This window comes from Prionailurus bengalensis, chromosome A2 (assembly GCF_016509475.1).
Source record: "Prionailurus bengalensis isolate Pbe53 chromosome A2, Fcat_Pben_1.1_paternal_pri, whole genome shotgun sequence".
NCBI classification, from domain to species: Eukaryota; Metazoa; Chordata; class Mammalia; order Carnivora; family Felidae; genus Prionailurus; species Prionailurus bengalensis.
The window spans coordinates 64,591,175-64,611,841 of NC_057348.1; the positions used below are offsets into that span (position 1 = coordinate 64,591,175).

Genomic DNA, 20,667 nt, shown 5'->3' on the forward strand with positions numbered 1-20,667 from the left:
AGTTCCCCATTATTTTTTTACGTTGATTTATTTTTGAGAGAGACAGAGCATGAGCAGGGGAGGGGCAGAGAGAGAGGGAGACAAAGAATCCCAAGCAGGCTCCGGGGTGTCAGCACAGAGCCCGATGTGGGGCTCGAACCCACGAACGGTGAGATCATGACCTGAGCCAAAGTCGGACACTTAATCCACTGAGCCCCTGAGGCGCCTCACGAGCTCCACATGTAAATCATCAGCTGACTTATCAAAATGATGTGCTTTGTACAGATACTGAGGAAAAGCCTCCTAGGCTGGTTGCTACTAGAGCTTTCTGCAACAATAAACGGCATTCTCTCTAACCGTTGTAGAATGACGAAGAAATTGTACCCGTGACTGCTGTCCTGTCTTCCTTCAATTAAAGAGGCTTACTGCTACGTTCATCTCACTGTGTGGATTCCATATGTCCTTTTAATTATAAATCTGTCCTTTGCCAGAATCCCATTATAAATAATGTATTGGAGTCTATCCATTTTAACAGGGTTTTGAACTTGTGATAAAAGTTTAAATAATCTTCACCACGAAGCCTGAACTTTCTTCCTTATTAGACGACAGTTCAGAAAAATAGTTCAAGCAGAGCCAAAGTCTGCTGATGCTAGAGTCAACATTTTTCTCAACAACGTCAATATTTACACTTCTGGGTCCAGCAGCTGGACTTGAACATGCCTTTGTTCTTTTTGTTTCATGTTTATTTTTTTTCCATTTTGAGGGCAACTTCTGCTAAATGACGATGACAAGACCATCCTAAGATTTTAAATGTTGCACCCAAAACCGCTTTTTCTGAGTTTCTCACTGAATCTCTGGAGACCGGCAGGCATACCTATGCCTTTCTCATCACAACCTACTGGGAATTACACTTGTGGCCAATTTCAAGTGTCTGTCAACCCTTCCCATAGCGGGGACCCCGTATGCTACAAATGTCAACTGTGATGCTGGCAGGTGCAGCGAGGGACCCGGCACCTCATGTACACCCGGCTCGTATCACCTGGCAGAGTGCTCAACGCGGGCTCAGGATCCACGCGATCCGCTCTGATTTCCGCCTCTGCTCTGTTTTCCTTACTGAACACACATGACCTTGATGTCAGCTGCGGCGATGGGATACGACCCACGATGTGAAGACAGGTTCAGGTTCAAGTGTGTACGTGGCGCCTCTCGCCTGAAAGCTCACCGCCTTCTGTGGCACGCACCTGCTGCCCACCGGCCCCCTCCCCCTGCCCGCACCCCTCCCCTGCCTTCCTGGTCCGCCCCGGACGTGGCAAACACCTGAGCTCCCGAGCGCGTCACCTCCTCTGACCTACTCTTACGAGAACGCAACCAGCCGCCTCCAAGACCCCTGAAATCACCTGCAGGGTGGCTTCCCTGCTCCGCCGAGGACAGCACACACTGGGGGACTCTTTCCATCTTCACTTGACCAGAAATTCAACATGTGCATTTCACCCTGCTGGGGAAGCCGAGACGTCTCCTTAGGGCACTTACTTTGTTCGCTCCAGCGTGCCTGTTTCCTACTTTCTCCTCACTGCCTCCTCCTCAGGACACTCAGGGGACAGCCTGGTGGCCCTCGGCTCCTGACGCTTCGCACAGCCCAGTGCCAGCTCGTCGCCCTGCGGCCCTGCCCCGCGGCCACAGCCGGAGAGCGACTAAATGCCTTCTCGATCAAGAACTTGGTCTTGTTCCCTGCTCTGCTGAGGACAGCACACCCGGGGGGGCTCCAAGCAGACCAACCAGCGTAACTGCCGACGGGCAGGCTAAATAAGAACATTTGATTTGGAAGTAAAAGCAAGTAAATAAATGAAAATAAAATTGAAAAAGAGAAGCTGCAAGTCTTAAAATAAATCACGGCGGGGGGGGGGGGGGGGGGGGGGGCGCGCCTGGGTGGCTCGGTCGGTTAAGCGACCCGCTCTTGATTTCGGCTCAGGTCATGATGTCACGGTTCGTGGGTTCGAGCCCCACTCTGGGCTCTGTGCTGGCAAGGAGCCTGCTTGGGATTCTCTCTCTCCCTCCCCCTCTCTCTAACTCCTCACCCGCCTGTGCTGTCGCTCTTAAGAATAAACTCAAATAAATGAATAAGTAAATCACTGCGGGACTTTTTAAAAAGAAAGCGATACCTCCCATAAAAGCCGGGGACCCTGCTCTTTACCAGGACCAACATTCAGGATATATTAAGGTCATCGCTTCAGAGCTGAAAACAGCACATTCACCTTCTAACTCATAATAAAGGCATTAGAAGAAACTAAGAATACTTCAAACATCAAAGGGAAAACAGAAACCAGGTGACGAAGGTAGCATTCACAATTTATTCAGAAGATGGGTGTCAACAACCCAATTCTCTTCGTTTCAAAATAACATCTGAAGTATTCCAATGTAAAAAAAAGAAACATACTCAAGGCACACTGAAACAGAAATGCTGTGAGAAGAGGGCCAGGAAGGGAGGGGCAGAGACGCAAGAACAGGACGCAAAGTGACGAGAGAGGGGACAGGGCCAGCAAAGCGCAGAGCAGAGGAAAGACACACTAATGTACTACGGACAGCAGAGGGCATGTTCGTGACGAACAACAGTGCTCAGCCTTTCTCCTCCAAACAAGAAAACATCCGCGTATTAGAATCTTAAGTGAATGGACAGAATACTTTGATAAGAAATTTACATGAAAAACAAGAACTCCACGCACAGAACAAAAGCAAAAGAATACGGTATTTTTTTTTAATCGTGGTAATTTTATAGGCATTAATAAAGAAAAAAATTTGGGGGGCGCCTGGGTGGCTCAGTTGGTTAAGCGTCCAACTCTTGATCTCGGCTGGGGTCATGATCTCGTGGTTCGTGAGCTCGAGCCCCAAGAGGGGCTCTGCACTGACAGCACGGAGCCTGCTTGGGATTGTCTCTCTTCCCCTCTCTCTCTCTCTGCCTCTGCCCTGCTCTCTTTCTCTCTCCCTCTCAAAATAAACAAACTAAAAAACTTACAAAAAAAGAAATTTGGACAGGGCGCCTGGGTGGCTCAGCCGATTGAACATCCGACTTCGGCTCCGGTCATGATCTCACAGTTCATGGGTTCGAGCCCTGCGTCGGGCTCTGTGCTGACAGCTCGGAGCCTGGAGCCTGCTTCGGATTCTGTGTCTCCCTCTCTGTGCCCCCCCCTGCTTGTGCGCTCTCTCACTCTCTCAAAAATAAACATTTAAAAATAATTAGAAAAAAGAAATTTGGAGACTTTAATGAAATTAGAACTTTTATTTAAAATGTACGCCAAAAATCAGAACAATCTTAAAAAAAGATCCTTAGGGTAGAAAACTCTGGAGATAAAAAGGACTGAAGCCCGTACTCCTCCCACCTTCACCCCAACATATAAAGAAAGCCATGGACTTAGATGTTCTTACTGTCAATTATTTCCATTTGTCAAGACAGAGAAAAAAAGAAAAAAGAAAAAGACAGGATTTCTCAAGTGCTTGCTGAGACCACGTAGTGGGCTGGGCAGGGATAGTTACGTCTGTGTACAAACACATGCACACACACACACTCACCCTAGTATCATTCCCGCGGTTGACAGGCGTGAAACGGAGTGCAGTGGTCAAGGTCCTGGGGCCAGTGATGGGAAGGGGCAGAGGAGGTAACAAAGGTCAGTCCAGAAGTACATGCCCACAGTCCCGTGGTTGTTAAACTGTGGTCCCCAGGCACCACCTGGGCACCTGCTCACACACAATACTGCAGCCCAGACGCTGACCCACTAAATCAGAAACTGGGAGTGAGTCCCAGGGGGGGCTCTGTGTCTCTGGCCAAGCCCCAACCACAGGGCGCCTCGGGTACCTGGGCTGCACCCCAGACCAGCAAAAATAAAATCCTGGGGACAGAGGCGTGGTTTTAAGCTCCCCAGTGTTTCCAAAGCTGAGAACCACTACTCTCCTCTCTTTGGTTTATGACGTGTGCAAGGGGAACAGAATTGGGAAAAGACTGCAATAAAGCCTCGAAGACTCCCAGTTCGCTTTCTGGAAGCTGGGGGGTAAACCATATCATCAGTTCCTCAAAATGTTCCACCCGAATCCTAAGGGCCAGATCCCCGGCTGGAAGCTGTAGCTGGTACGTTCTCTGCCTTTTACGAATCTACCCCTTTTTCCCATGGAAACAGAACCCACTCTAGAACACCGATCGAAGGGTGAAAGCGGGAGACGCGGCAGGCCAGGGCCCATCTTGACGGCCGGCAGGATAGATGGCCTCATCACCGCAACGAGGTTTGGACGTGACCGTACGTGGGAGAAGGACCTTGGGCTTCATATTCTCAGCCTTTGGTAAGAGACTTGTTTGGAATATTCTATTCAAGAGCCCACAGTGCCTTCCACCCAAGTGCTTTGTTCAGCCTCCTGACCGAACACAAGCTCGAATCCTTGAACAAGCCACGTGGAGACACTACTTCTGTCCCCACCGGACAGGCCAGGAGCCCAAGCAGAAGCGGCTTGCCTCCGGTCACCCGTGCCGGCCAACTGTGTGGTCAGTCCCTGAGATCCTCTCTGCAACAATCCAGAGACCAGATGCGGAGTGCCCAGGAACGGGGTCCGGTCCATGCGAGCCAAGAGAGGCCGACGGTGGAAACTGACCCTCTGTTTCCAGCAGCCCCAGCCCGTGGGCACCGGGCCTGAGAGCCGGGCCTCCCTCCACCGTGGTTAACGCACAGGTGTGCCATCGTGTGCTGAGTCCAGGATGGGGCTCCTAATCCAGTTCCTGAAGGCTCCCATAAGGACTGACCCCATGGACTCGGACGCATCGCTAGAAAAGTCAAGAAACAAACGAGCCAGAGAACAGCTGAGACGATGCACAGGCCAGCGGCCTCCCGACCTCCGTCAGAAATGCATTACCACGGAAAACAACAGATTCTCCGGATCGTGAGATGAGGGCGTCGGTGAGAATGCCACGCGCCGCCTTCCCAGAAGTGGTGGGACACTCCCTGAGCAGGTGGCGAGAGGGAAGCCACATTTGCACAGAGCCCCAGACAACCCTGACACCCGTAAGGGGGCCATCCGCCCTTCACAAATGGGGACGCGCGCTCGGATATGAGGGACAACCTGGATGGACCTCGTGGTCAAGGGAAGCCCATGGGACCGGGCACGGGCGGCAGGCCTGGGAGCCGGAGCAAAGGAGGGATCTCCTGCAGAGGAGGGCATCCAACCTTGTGTGACCAGGGAGACACCAGGGGGAGAGGAGAAACCGTCGTTGGTTTTAAATTTAAAATGGGGGTTATTTACACATAAACCTAAATTTGGGGTCCTTTTAAAAGAACTTGCTTTCCAGGGCGCCTGGGGGACCCAGTTGGTTAAGCGTCCGACTTCGGCTCAGGTCATGATCTCACGGTACGTGAGTTCGAGCCCCACGTTGCGCTCTGTGCTGACAGCTCAGAGCCTGGAGCCTGCTTTGGATTCTGTGTCTCCCTCTCTCTCTGCCCCTCCCCCTCTCATACTCTGTCTCTCTCTCTGTCTCAAAAATAAATAAACGTTAAAAAAAATTAAAAAAAAAAAAACAAAAAAAAAACCCTTGCTTTCCAGGGCACCTGGGGGGCCCAGTCGGTTAAGCATCCGACTTTGGCTCACGTCGTGATCTCACGGTTCCCGAGTTCGAGCCCCGTGTTGGGCTCTGTGCTGATGGCACAGAGTCTGCTTGGGATTCATTCTCTGTCTGTCTGTCTGTCTCTCTCTCTCTCTGCTCCTCCCCTGCTCATGCTCTCTCTCAAAATAAATAAGTAAAAATAAACTTAAAAAAAAAAAAGGAAACATAAAGACCCTCCCAATGAATAATCGCAACATTCTGTCCTCTGGCACGACCTGAGTAACTCACCACCAACGGAAAGACACCAGATCCCTCTGGGGAGGCGAAAAGTCACATAGTGAAGTCAACGTCTTTTCTCATATTCCAAGGACTGCGGGCCCTCCCCACCGGCATCCCTGGGCCCAGGCCCCCGTCACTCCGCGATCCCTGCACCCCAGCTCGTCTACCTTGGTGTCCCCAGGGGCTCCGTCCTCCCTACCATGACTATTTCTTGCACTAGGAAGAACAGGGGGCGGGGAAGGTTTCTGTCCATCGCTCCTCCTGCAGCTTTGCTGTCTGTCTGCAAACCTCGATGAGACAGATTCCAAACCCGCTGCCCCAAGCTCCGTCTGCAAACCCCACGGCCCAGAGACACCCCCGTCGCACAGGTCCCAACCCACCGAAACCTGAGTGCCCGTCCCAGAACATCCGCCCCCGACACCAGGCTTAACAGGGTGAGTCTCCCGCCCCATAGCCACTCAGTCCACCTACACAACGTCTGTCCCTTCCCTCCTCTTGTCCCACCGCCACACGGTCCCTGCCTCTCTGCTGCCTACCAAGCACCCCACATGCCCACTGAACCCACCTGCCAGCAAGAGCTTGTCCCAGGCCCTGCCCTCTGCCTCCCCCGCCCATCCTCAGTATCCCTCGGCCATCCCAACAGAAGTGTGGTTCTCAACGCTGCTCTCGTGTCACAAGTCATTCTTTCAAACTCCCGGCCCCAGCCACCCCCCCCCCCCACAGCAGCCCACCTAACTAGCACCCATACCTTAAAGAACCGTCCAGGTGACGGGCAATGTCCGGGCAGAGGGCAAGGCGGGGAAATAAGGCACAAGTTACCCCCAGCCCCAAGGATCTCCGCCCTCCAACCTTCTTACTGATCCAAACCTATGTTAGCTGGACACGAGGGTACGTCTTTTTTCCAGTGAAGCCAGAAACGATCTGAACGCTCTACGTGTCCATCCATCACAAGGATGCCAATGCGCGTAAGTCCATGAACACCACGTCCGTGTGCGTGTCACGTGAGGTGTGTGGGTTTCTAATTCGATTCCGCTCCAACGCGGCTACAAAATTATATGGGAAAATACTCACAACGCATCACGTCTTCTACAACTACCTGTTCTCTCCGCTCCCCGAATCCACCTGGCCGGCCCTGTCCCCGCACTCCTGAACCTGCATCCATCCAGGATCCAGGCTCCAGGCCTCCGGCACCTGGCATGGCCACCCGTTGGACTCAGGGCCCATGAACACCTCGCAGGACGCCAGGACACCACCTCGCTCGTGTGCTCCTGCTTGGTCTCCACAGCAGTAACCCCCCGACACTGAGACCTCTAAATACTGGGGGCCGTCACCCAGTTCTCAGGCCCCTCCCTCCGGCGTGAAGCTCCTTCCTCTCCATCCCCGTAACTATCACCTTGTGTCTTTTCCAGGACCCAGCCCCCGATTCCCACCAAGCACACACCTGACTCCTGCCCGCTGCCGCTAGGCTGTCCGCCCCCCCCCCCCCCCCCGCCGCGGCCTCTCTGACCCAAGTGTCCACCTCAAAGGCCCCCACTGCTTCTCCCAATCAGCACATGCAAACGCCCTCCACCCACTGGCTCAGGCAGAGACACTGCATCATCTGTGAGCCCAGCCCGCTCTCTCTTCCACACGCCTGCCGCCCCCCGGAGGCAGACCCTAACTGCCACCCCCGACCAAGTGTGGTCCGAGCGCTCGGTCCCCGTACCCAGCTGCTCGACTGCAGACCTCCCAGCAGAGAAGCTGGGGTGGTCCTCTTAAAATCAAGCCCCCGCCTGCACTGCTCTGCCCTTGGATCCCACACTGCCAGGGACCCTGGTCCTCAAAACAGCTGCTGGATCCCCTCCAGACTCTGACAGGCAGAGACACAGGGGAGGGAGGAGGGCACCGGGGGCGGACGGGGAGGACAGAGGGGCGAGAAGAAGAACGGGCCACAGAGCAGGTCAAACCACGTCGGGAAGGTGCTTCATCTGGCTACACGCTGCGTCACTACGGGAAGCCGCAAAGTTGAACTGGAGGAAAAGAAAACCATTTGGCGGCACGTAAATCCCGCCTATTTTACCAGGAGGTCCTTCCCGCTCCTGTGAACATGAAAGGAAGGTCAGAACGGGCTCCGGCCGTCGGTTCTGATTGTTGCGTCCTCATCAGGATTAAGAGCCAGGCCGGAGCGGAGCCAAGGCCGGGTTCAGGCCCCGTGCCCACTATCCCGTGGCCCACAGACGGTCGCAGGGTCCCTCCTCACCCGCCAGGTGGGAGTGAGATGCGGCTGCCTGACACGGGCGGAGGTCGTGACCGCTGCTGGCTCAGGTGCTCCTGACCCCTGACCCCTCTTCCCTCGCGGTTCTTCTGTCCACGCCACCAATCCGTTATCTGCTGCCCTCCTACACAGCTTCTCGCTCCTCTAAGGCAAAGCTTGTATTTACCCCAGTTAAAAATCCCCCCAGTGTAGATACAGTCGAGCTCTGAGGACCATACCGTAAAATCTTGGATTGCGAGGAACTTGTCCTGCGAGGGTTCCGCAAGACGAGCAAACGTTTCTAGCAAATTTTAACTTGATAAACGAGCGATGTCTTGCGATACGAGTCGTACGGGACGCCGAATGTCACGTGATCACAACTGAGCTACAGGTCCCTGAAGTGCGCTTTGAAATACGAGCGCTTTGGATGACAAGCGTGTTTCCGGAATGAATCATGCTCTCAAAAACCAAGGTTTTACTGTAAGATGATGTATCTTCTTAAGGGTTTGGCCTGGACGAGATGCACTAAATGCAGGAACACACCTCGCAGGAGGATGGATGTCTCCTATCTCTGCAGGTGAACACGTGTTACCCGCGGGGCGAGGAGGGGGGCGCCGGACAAACCCACACGGCCCACCTGGACACCCGCTGCCCCTCAGCAGGACCCTGACGGCAAGTGGGGACACACCTGCCTCCGGGGCCAGGCAGGAGGGCAGGCACCTCGCTGTAAATCACTGCTTGGGGGCCACGTGTGGTACAGACTGACTTTAATGAGGCCACACCAGGAAGGGGAGGCTCCATGGCGGGGGCCAAGTCTGGGCCAGTGGTGGGAACTGGGGAGCTGGGGAGCGAGGAGGTGGGAGGAAGCACAGATGTAGGGGACACGAGATACTTCAGCAACGCAGGATGGAGCCCCAAAGCCAGGCCGGGAGAAGCAGCAGAAAACACTCAGGGTGGGACCACGGGAAGGAGCCCATTGCTGGACACTTGCTGGGCGTCGACTTGCATTTTCCTCTTCCTCCCCCTCCTTCTGGCCAGCACGTGAGGCCGTGTGCAAATGAGGAGCCCACAGCCCAAGGTTTAGGCAACAGGTGCATTGAGGTTGTGGCCGGGACTAGGGCCTCGGGACCAGAGCCCTCTGGGGATGGAGGCCGGTCCAGGTAAAAACATAACATTATCCGTTCTGGCCACATAGACTTTGAGGGAAAACAGCTCTGGTCTCATGGACAGGGCGGGACCCACCCCCCAAAAAGGAAAAAGCTACTGAGGCCATTTCTTTCGCAACCATCATGGGAAGTCCTGACTCGTACTTCAGGAAGACGTGCTAAATGAAAATACGTATTTTTTAGAAACTCTGCTTTTCTCACCTAAATAAAGGGTCAAAATGGATCTCTACAACCTAGAAGACACTAAAAATTCTTCAAACGGCACAGTTCTAGAGGTTTACAAACGCATTAATCTCTTTCCCACGCGACTTGGATTTTTATTAGAAAATTCCTTAACGTCTAATAGTAAAACGGAATTTTAAAATTGTTCTGTTTAAGGGGCGCCTGGGTGGCTCAGTCGGTGGAGCGTCCGACTTCGGCTCAGGTCATGATCTCGGTTTGGGAGTTGGAGCCCCGCGTCGGGCTCTGTGCAGACAGCTCGGAGCCTGGAGCCTGCTTTGGATGCTGTGTCTCCCTCTCTCTCTGCCCCTCCCCCACTCATGCTCTGGCTATCTCAGAAAGAAACATTAAAAAAATTTTTTTTAATTGTTCTGTTTTAAAAAAAAATAGATTTGTATCTATTCTGGCCACACTAGTCCTACACTATGGGAGTCACAATAACGAACCACGAAGGGGCACCTGGGTGGCTTGGTTGAACGTCCGGCTCTTGATTTTGTCTCAAAGTCATGCCCTCAGGGTTTCATGAGTTTGAGCCCTGCTTCAGGCTCTATGCTGTCAACATGCTTGGGACTCTCTCTCTCTCTCCCTCTTGCTCTGCCCCTCCCTCTCCCCCCCACCCCCACTCTCTGCCCCTCCCCCACTCACACTTAACAAAAAATAACAAACCACCAAGAGTTTTTCTTCCGAAGTTTGTAATTGGCAGGATCTGTCATTTTTGAAATAACATGTTCCCCCATTGGCCCTGACGATAACTTATAATAACTAATAACATTGGTCACAATAACTAAGAAAGCGATAATCTCTGGGTGGAGCCCCCACATCCATCACACTCCCTCCGGACCCTCAGATATCAACTCTCTTGTCTACAAAGCAATTTGTCAAAAGAAGCCCTGACAGGACAAAGAGGTGCATGTCCAGAATGTCACCCTCCTGTCTCTGTCCCCCAGCCCAGCTTCAGGACCCAGGTCTGCTGCTTCTGAAGGCAGGGGATGTTTAGATCAAACATTCGACCAGCGGGTACTTGTTATCGTAAATCCCATCGTGCGTTACTGCATCCTTCCATCTTCCTTTCATTGAGACTGTGAACTCAGAAAAAATGACCCTCGACCCAGAACATTCTGCAGCAGCCTGCTGGCCCAGCCACTCCGTCAGCAATAGCATCCCCAGGCTGCCCCTATTCCCGGAAAGAAACAGGGAACGTGTATTTCTTGACAGTTGGAATGTCTGAGCCACGGATCACACATAAGAGCTGCCACAGGGATCCCCACGGGGAAGCAGCCTGAATGGGGCTCCCTCTGCTGCTTCAGGAACCGAGTCCCCCTGGCACACGCCAAGGCACAGAGTTCTCTGCACAACTTCTAAGACGGCCACAGGCAGCGGCGTGATCCGTGCTGCTCTTAGTGTTCCCGTGTGAAGCCACTTGGAAAGCTGATGAACTACCATCTCTGGACAAGGACTGAAGAGCAAGAAAGATATTTCCTCATTGCTTCTTTTCTCTTTTCTACTGTAGCAGGTGCACACATGAAGGTCCCCCTTTTTCTCTACAGCAGGTGTGCACAGGAAGGTCTCCATTTTCTCTTTTCTACCACAGCAGGTGCACACGTGAAGGTCTCCCTTTTCTCTTTCTAGTACAGCAGGTGCACACGTGAAAGCCTCGGTTTCCTCTTTTCTACCGCAGCAGGTGCACACAGGCAGATCTCCGTTTTCTCTTTTCCACTGCAGCAGGTGCACACGTGTAGGTCTCCATTTTTTCTCTTAACCACAGCAGGTGCACACAGGAAGTCTCCTTGTCATTGTCCATCCATGCGTCCATCTCGGGGCAATCCCGTTCAACAGAAGCTTCCATGACTGCAAACATGTGAAGCCTGGTAAGAGTCACCCTTGGGCTGACACATTTAGAAGTGCCAAAGTATACCAGCCATGATTCTAAATACCCAAGAGCGACAGAAACCTACAGTAATTATAAAACCTAGCTTCCTACCACTAGTCCCCAGTGTCCGTGAAGTTCAGCCACGTCCAATGCCAATTCCAGAAGAGTTATGTTTTTATGCCACAAAGATACACGAGTTCCAGTCTAATGACGCTGACCACTTTAACAGGACAGGAAAGACATTAGCTACCTTAGACGATGAGTCACCCAGGCCCTACCTTCAGCCTAGGCTGACCCCCATATCCCAAGATAACTCACTGGTGACCGAAAGGATAGGCCCTTCCAGACCAGTCTGGGCCGTCTGAGAAGAAAGTTAAGTCCAGGAATCATCTTTCATCATTGGAAACATGAGTAAAATAAATAAGATAAAGATAGGCTGACAGCATCCCCAATGGTTTGCCCCTGATGCTACAGACCAAGCAAGAATTAACTAGGTGCCACCCATGTGCCTGGGGCTCCCAATCTTAAGACAGAGACAGCACCCTTGGCACTTTATCCACATCGACTTGCCTTGAACACTGTCCTCCCGACCAGTCGTACACCTGCTCTCTCTCAGCCCAAGACACACGCGACTAGTAGACTCACGGCAATGTCCCAAGACAGACGCCTGAGCCCTTGGCAGTAGAAGATCACATCCAGAGAGGGGGATGGAAAGAGGAACACACTTTCCCACAAGCCTAGAAGGAAGTGCATGCGCAGTAAAGCAAGCATTCTACACCCGCCGTAGTGGAACAGCAAAAGCCTGGTTGAGGTCCCTGAGGCTCACCTTCAACACCGCGTTAAACACTCTTACCCTGCAATTGTCCAAATTGATTTTGATGCTGTCACTGCTCAAAAAACACTGAGCTTCCAGGAATAATGCCTGTTATCTTTGGGGCACCTATGTGGCTCAGTGAAGCATCGACTATTGATTTTGGCTCATGTCATGATCTCATGGATCCTGAGATCGAGCCCTGCATCAGGCTCTGTGCTGGCAGCTTGGGACTCTGTCTCCCTCTCTCTCTCTCTCACTCTCGAAATAAATAAACATTAAAAAAATTTTTTGCGGGGGGAATGCCTGTTGGTTGGTTAACCGTCTGACTTCAGCTCAGGTGATGATCTCACGATTCCTGAGTTCGAGCCCCGCATCGGGCTCTGTGCTGACAGCTCAGAGCCTGGAGCCTGCTTCGGATTGTGTCTCCTCTCTCTGTCCCTCCCCTGTGCACGCTCGCTCCCTCTCTCTCTCTCTCTCAAAAGTAAATAAACATTAAAAAAATTGTTTTTAATTTTTTAAATGCCTGTTAGCTTACACTTAAGTACTCAAATACCCAAAGTTCTCAGAAACTTGTCGATACTGCACATTTTAACATGATGCAAAGGCCTCCAATCCCTCTTGGCATCATGAAGGTAACGAGGGAGAGGTGAGCTTAGCTGGCGTTTCTTCCCCTCACTGTCACCTTCCGTGCCAGCAGCGTCCAGTGGGAGCTGAATGAGCCCCGACAGGTAATGAGGCCATGCATGTGCACCCTCCACACCCCCGAGGGGGTGCAGGGGAGCTGAGTCTCCCCTGCACGTGGCCACAAGGAGCCTGTGCTCCAGGAAGGTGTGAGTTTCCAGGCTGTGACAAGGAGCCGAGCTGGGGTGGTGCTGGCCAGACCCAGCTGGCATGAGTCCCCCGGCCCCACGCAGTCCTGCGGCGACGCCCCACCAGGGAAACCACCTACTAAGGAGATTACAACGGGACCCCCGACTCTCACAGCATAAACCCGAGATGTCCAGAGCACAACTGAAAATCACCTGTCACTCCCAGAACAAGGTCAATGGTGCCCTGGAACGAGATGACCACAGATGCCAGCACGGTGAGGACTCTGGCTGGAATGGGCAAGAGTGTCCATGTGACCGTCCTACAAATGCCTCCGTGACAATTGCACACATTCTTGAAACAAACGAGAGCTAGAGACCTGCATCTCTAAGGGACTTACAAGCCGGGTGCAAACAGATTATTTTGCTTCCTTCAGTGTTAGTGAGTTTTAGATTCCTTCCACCCTCGGGGAATAACGTGCCAAGACCCCAACGTATCTGGACCCAACAGTGCAAACAGCTCAATCAGATATTTATCAGATGCACCAGCTGACGGGGGTGGGGGGGAGACACGCCACAGGATCCTGGCTTCTCAGCACAAGGAGGAGAGAAGGTTCGTGCAACCCCAGCATCAGGGCACGCTGGGTCAAGCGCCCCAAACGAGGCAGAAATAAAACAATATGGGCACCCCACGGGAGGACACAGAAGTCTGCCAAGAGGCTGCGAGGATGCTTTCAGTGGGGAGCACAGGGCAGAAACACAGTCAACGGGGAGTAATGGGAGAGCAGAAAGAGAGAAGCAGGCACCATTAGAAAACTCAGGAGGCGACAGGAGTCCAGAGAGGAGGACACACGCCGAGGTGCACGCCAGTTCCTTCCAGGTCTGTCTTCGTGGGGGCCTGGGAGGCTCAGTCGGTTAAGCATCCGACTCTTGGTTTCGGCTCAGGTCATGATCTCACGGTTCGTGAATTCGAGCCCTGTGTCAAGGCTCTTCGCTGACAACACGGACCCTGCTTGGGATTCTGTCTCCCTCTCTCTCTCTCTGCCCCCCACCCCTCTCTCAAAATAAACAAAAAACAAAAAACAAAAAAAAATAAACTCCCTTCCTGGCTGGCTGGCCTCAAGCTGTGGCACAACTGGGACTCTCTGCTCTTGAAAAGAGGAAGACAGAAGTCACTCCATTTACAGTTAGATTCTTAGGAGGTGTGGGTTTAAATTATACCGTAAACGGGGAGGTGCGACCGGTCAGCACAGCCGGGCAGAGAAATGGCTTCCACCTCCTGTCCTGCTACACAGGTTACACCCGCTGCAGCAGTAACTACCACCATACCCCTCCCAACCCAAGGCTCCAAGGCCCAGAGGGGGCGCCCTCCTGCTGTATGTTGAGGGGCCGGGGGCCCGCACCGCTGGGCGCAGGCCCACCTCTGCTGTCGGGAGAGAGCACGCTCTGGAGGCGAGGCCCCGCAGAGGGTGCGATGCAGCCGACACAGGGTCTGGGGGTGCAACGCTCTGACCCAAGTCGACTGCGAGAACAAAACAAGCAACTAAAACCTGGGGTCAGAGGATGGCTAAGCTCAGAGGCCTCCGTGGGATCAAGCCTAGGACAGTAAGGGGCGCCTGGGGGCTTCAGTCGGTTAAGCATCCGACTCTTGATTTCGGCTCAGGTCATGATCTTGCGGTTCGTGGGATCGAGCCCCGAGTCGGGCTCCAGGCTGACAGCGCAGAGCCTGACTGGGATTCTCTTTCTCTCCGTCTAGGCCCCTCCCGGGCTCATGTGCTCTGTTTCTCTCTCTCTCTCTCTCAAAATAAATAAATAAACTTTAAAAACAATTGAAACAACAAAAAAGTCGGGCAGGTAAGACCATCTGTATCTTTCCCTCCCTCCCCCTAAGACCCCAAAATAAACAGGGCTCTTGGGATGCATCCACAGTGAAGGTGGGAGGGAGGGCGGCCCTAATGCCCAAATGATCCCCCCCACCCTCATTGACAGCCTTCGACCCCGCCCCTCCAGGATGGGGATTCCCATGCTGGCTCCACCCAAATCCAGAGCCCCGGTCAGAGCCACCCTGCAAACCAAAGCCTGTGATTTATTAATTTCCCTGTTAGCCACTAACTGGGTCCCTCTCAGACCCTTTTATTTCATGTTACGGCACCTTCCCGACGGGGCTCCGACTCACAGATCAAAGAGAAGTGAGCTCATTTTATTCTTAATATTTGTTTTTGAGAGAGAGCGAGAGACAGAGTGTAAGCAGGGGGAGGGGTAGAGAGAGAGGGAGACACAGAATCTGAAGCAGGCTCCAAGCTCTGAGCTGTCGGCACAGAGTCCAACGCAGGGCTCGAACTCATGAACCGCGCGCGAGATCATGACCTGAGCCGATGTCGGACGCTTAACCGACTGAGCCACCCAGGTGCCCCTGAGAAATGAGTTCTAAAGGGAACCTCTTGCTACCAGAATGTTCCATGTGTGCAGGGTTGTGGCCAGCCTGCAGACCCCAGTGCCCCACCTGGGACAGTTAACTAGTCCAAACTGTGCTCTCTGGAACTAATCAATGACTAGAAAAAGGTCAGGAAAATGAGAACCAATGTAATGCTTTATCTAATACGTCATAGGTCGTGTTCAAGTTAGCGGAGCCTAACGTGGGGCCAAATTAGTTCTCTTTAACGCAGGGGATCATGGAGGATGGAAGGAGCCTCACCCCATCCCTGGTGGGGTCAGCACTGCCTTGGAGAAGATGCACACACTAGACCACCCAGTGGAATGGCCTGTGCCTGCAGCCCACACACCTGCACGCCCCCCGGCTCCCTCCGTGTCCCGTGAAAAGTGCATTTTAGACTCGTCTGGCTAGGACTAAGGGTGCAGTGTGAGGCCACAGAGAATACAAACTGGTTTTTAAAAAATCTAAGACCTTCAGGGCACACAGGTGGTTTAGTCGGTTAAACGTCCAACTTTTGATTTCGGCTCAGGTCATGATCTCACCGTTCGTGAGTTTGAGCCCCTCGTCTGGTTCTGCGCTGACAGGGCAGAGCCTGCTTGGGATTCTCTCTCTCTCTCTGCCCCTCCCCACCTGCACCCGCGCTCTTCTCCCCCCCAAATAAATAAATAAGCATTTAAAAAAAATACAAAAAACGGGGCGCCTGGGTGGCGCAGTCGGTTAAGCGTCCGACTTCAGCCAGGTCACGATCTCGCGGCCCGCGAGTTCGAGCCCAGCGGCGGGCTCTGGGCTGATGGCTCAGAGCCTGGAGCCCTCTTCGGATTCTGTGTACCCCCCTCTCTCTGACCCTCCCCCGTTCATGCTCTGTCTCTCTCTGTCTCAAAAATAAATAAAAACGTTAAAAAAAAAAAAGTTTTTGGGGCGCCTGGGTGGCGCAGTCGGTTAAGCGTCCGACTTCAGCCAGGTCACGATCTCGCGGCCCGCGAGTTCGAGCCCCGCGTCAGGCTCTGGGCTGATGGTTCAGAGCCTGGAGCCTGTTTCTGATTCTGTGTCTCCTTCTCTCTCTGCCCCTCCCCTGTTCATGCTCTGTCTCTCTCTGTCCCAAAAATAAATAAACGTTGAAAAAAAAAAATTAAAAAAAAAAAAAAATACAAAAAACAAAATCTAAGACTTTCTACCTTGGACTCATCCCTGGAGAAGCCCATCACGAGAACTGTCAGTGACCACAAAGGCACCCGTGTCCACTGCCCAGCCATCCCCCAGACCCAGCGGGCTCCAGGCCCCCCAAGCACCCAATGGGTCCCACACATGCCGCACGAGAGGTCACCACATCAGCGTTCGGGTCAAGAAAGGGTTTTGTGGCTACAGTGTTTTTGGACATGCCGTCCCTGGACCAAACTTCAGGGACCCACCATTTAGTCCCTACACCTAGTGACCTTGCTGGGCATGCAAACTCATCCAAACGGGGGACGGACAGCCCCAGACCCAGCTGCCCAGTCCGGGAGGGTAGACGTGACACGCCCCACACGGTGCCTTCCACGTCAGCAGACCCCCACGCTTAAGCTGCCACGGATAACTAGATTTCAGGCCCCAGACAGGAGGACGAACTGTGAAACGAGGCTTCGTTTCATTGCGTGCCCACGCCAAGATGTCCCTCATGGGGCTGTCAGAATCCAGAGGCTGGCGGCTTTGATGGTAACAGGTAAGACGGGGACGCGGGGTGGAAGCTGAGCAGACAATCAAAGAAGCAGGGACAAGCGTGATCAGGGACGCCTCGGGCCTTTTTCCAGGTGTGTTCCTTCCACGCTGCAATCAGCTTGCCAGGGACAAAACCAGTCCCAACCCTCAAGGAGTCTCGGCACGACGTGTAACAACCCCGAGGCATGGATGAAGGAGCCGGTCAGCGGGAGGGAGCACAGGGGCCACGAAGGATGCCCACGGCCACGTGGGAGCATCAGCCCGACCCACGACACCAGGTACCTTCCTTCTGTACCACGCCTGCCGGAGCTTCCGGCACGAAGTGCTCGCCGAGGAAGGCGAAAACAGAGGCAAGACAAAGCACCTGTGCCCTGGGTGTGGGACACGGATGGGATGGGAGCCACGATGAGGTTACTTCTCCCATCATTTCGTTCCCCACGCTGATTTCTGCAGCCTCCGGGAAGAGCCGGATAGGACGCGTCTGCCCCTTTTCTTCATCTCCCTCTGGTTTACAGAAACCAGTCTGTACCAGTGGTGGTGTTCCTCCAGGACTGGGGTAAAAGTCTGATGTCGCGGTTCATGGGAAGCAAGCCTTGCTCGGTGGGATGGGGGCAGGAGCAGGGAGGCCAGAGCTAAGCCCGACTCCGTGTGGGGAACATGGTCTCCATGAGGGCTCACTGGCTGGCGGGGGGCAGGGAGGGATCACACCCCAGAAAAAAAAAAAATCAACTTTCGTGTTCGCTATCCAGAGAGAAAGAAACACGAAATGTCCATGCGTGCACCTTTTGAACCTGAACAGGATTCTAAAATGTTACTCAGCATCTAATGCAAGGCTGATGCTCGGGAAGGATCTGCTGAATAAACCCGATTAATGAAGGGATTAGAACCCTCCTGTTCTGCACTATAGACAGGCAAGGAAAACCCAAGGGAGTCCAGGGTCATGACAGGCAGTAACACGTAACAGGAGAAGGGACGTGAGTGTAGGAAATGGGGAGAGAAAGGCCAGCACCTCTGTCCCCGAGAAATCTGGACCCGACTTCCTCAGCCCAGGGTCCTGTTAGGGGCTGACCTCAAACATTCCTACGCTGGAACGCTGACCCCAGAATGTGCCACTGGAACACTGACCCCAGAATGTGCCATATCTGGAGATAGGGTCTTTAAAGAGGTGCTTAAGGGGGCACCGGGGTGGCTCAGTTGGTTAAGCGTCTGACTTCAGCTCACTTCATGATCTCAGGGCTCACGGGTTCGAGCTCCGTGTTGGGCTCTGTGCTGACAGCTCGGAGCCTGGAGCCTGCTTCTGATGCTGTGTCTCCCTCTCTCTCTCTGCCCCTCCCCCACCACTCACATTCTGTCTCTCAAAACTGAATGAATGTTATAAAAAAAATTTAAAGAGGTGATTAAGATAATTCGGGTTCTTGGGTAGGCCTCAATCCAAGAGGACTCATGTCCTTAGAAGAAAAAGAAAGCAGAACCCAGAGGCACACAGGAGGAAGACCATGCTGGCACCGAGAAGACGTTCATCTACACACCAGAGACGGAGGCTTTCTAAGACTCTCAGACTTCTGGCCTCCAGAGCTGTGACCAAACGCACATGTGCTGTTCAAGCCGCCCTACCCGGGGTATTTGTTACGGCAGCCTGAGCTGACTGATACACTCTCCAGCACCCACCATCCTCCCTGGAACCAAAGGCCGTTTGCTGGAAGACTGTTCCGGCCTCAGTTCTCCAACTAGCGTCGCAGCCCCATGGTCAGCATGGTAAGAACCCCACACCCCAGCCGACCGGGACAGAAGGGAAGGTCCAGGTGTAGCACCCGCCCCAGAGGCTCATTATTTACGGGCACCCCACTACCAGTGCTAAGGTGGGACGCACCCCGCACAAGCTCCAAGCTCCATCGGAAAACAAAGCCTGAGGCAGGAGCCGCCCCCCATTCTGTCCTGGCCCGTCACCAAACACAACAGCTCCTTGGCGGAACACCAAAGGGAGGCAGGCTAGGGAGAGGCACAGCGGGCGTGGAGGGTGGTCTGCAGAGCCCAGGGAGGCCCGGCAAGATCTCTCAAGTCACCCAGCTCAGCGCAGGGAGCAGAGGGGAGGCTAGGGGACACAGAGAGACAGGTGCAGAAACACCGGAAGAAAGCATCCGTCATCAGGCCCCTGCCTACAGCGACCCTCACTTACTGATCTCAGCTCAATATTTACCAGACGCTTCTCCCAAGAGAGAATCCCACCTCTGGGTAAAGACCGAACAGACCTTACCTGTCAGGAGCTCGCTCCGGCTCCGCTGGTTTGGCAGCCGCCTCGGCTCGACCACAAGGAGCCAGGTGAGAACCAGGTGCCGGTCACGGTCGCGGGGCTCCCGCTCCCCACAGCTCCCTGCTCCGGTTCAGCCTCATGCCCGGCTCCAAAGCTGAAAAGTCAAAGAGGCCGTCACTGAACACCTTGAACTTGGCCAAACACAAATCTTCTGCTCTGCACCCAAGACTCCAGTCCTTTTGAAACAGACACGTGGAATATTTTTCTTTTCAGGGAGATTTAACTTAAAAGATTCTACAAGGAGCAGAGAAAGGAAGAGGTCCACAAGGACCAGGCTTTTTCTAGTCGGCATGTCAACCGACTGCAGGGGCAGATCCTGCCGGCGGAGACCGGAGGACACGGGGAGGCCGGAGGACACGGGGAGGCCGCCCTGCGTCCCAGGTCGCCATCTTCCCTCGGCAGTAGAAGCAAGTGCCCCCGAGGCAGGCTGGGAATGGAACGCACAGACCTCTGCCCTCTCGCAAGGCCAAGCGTACCTAGCATTCGTGCTGGGAGCCCAAATCCGAGCCCACGTCGTCACTCCCAGGGTCCTCGCAGGCTGCAACCTTCACCCCACTCCACAGAGACCCCCTTCTGTCTCAGCCTGGGTACCCGCCCCCTGGTGCCGGCAGGGAGCACGGACTGATGTTCTCCACGAGGTGCACGCGCGTTCAGCGGGAAGGGGCAGAAGCGGGCAGACCCGAGGTCTGACCCCTGGCCACTTCCTTTTTCACCGCCTTATGCAACTCATCTACTGAGGGACGGGCAGGAGGGCTGTTTTAGGCTTGAAGAGGAGTGTCAGCACTAAGGCAAAGGCTGGAGGGGAGTTTCCAGTCACCAGGGTGCTCCCTGAGCCGGGCTCCTCTGCAGGCCGGTGGGGAGAGAGCCCACCTCCCCGAGGACAGTAACATATGCTGCTGAATCATCACGTGCCGAGTGACACACCGCCCCAAACGACTCAGCAGGGAGAGGAGCACGGAGCGTTCATCACCGCTGCCGCCTCTGTGTGTCCGAGCCGGTCCCCTGCCCGCGGTGTGGGTGCCCCTGCAAGGAGAGGAGATGCCTAGACTAACCTTTCCTGATCACTCGACAGTGGAAATAAAACATGACCTGCTGCTGACCCGCAATGGAAGAAGTCAGGGACCTAGAATTTACTAGAAAACCACCGCAGGTGGTCCCACCAGGCACGCTGGCTGGAGATCAGGCACAAGAGCCAGAGAGCCCTGGTGCCTCTGCAGGTGACACCCGGGCGAGTCGGGAGAGTCACTGAATTCACTGAGCCCGAGTCCCCAGCTCCAAAATTGACA

General features: G+C 54.0%; 1 protein-coding gene across 5 annotated transcripts in view; it reads right to left on the reverse strand.

Annotated features, from left to right (window-relative positions):
• Window positions 1–20,667, reverse strand: part of GRB10 (growth factor receptor bound protein 10) — a 185,064-nt gene that overhangs the window by 132,406 nt on the left and 31,991 nt on the right. For all 5 annotated transcript variants that reach the window (XM_043588459.1, XM_043588463.1, XM_043588464.1 and 2 more), the window contains exon 2: window positions 19,325–19,475. The gene's annotated coding sequence lies outside the window, so the exon portion shown is untranslated. The remainder of the gene's footprint in view (window positions 1–19,324; window positions 19,476–20,667) is intronic.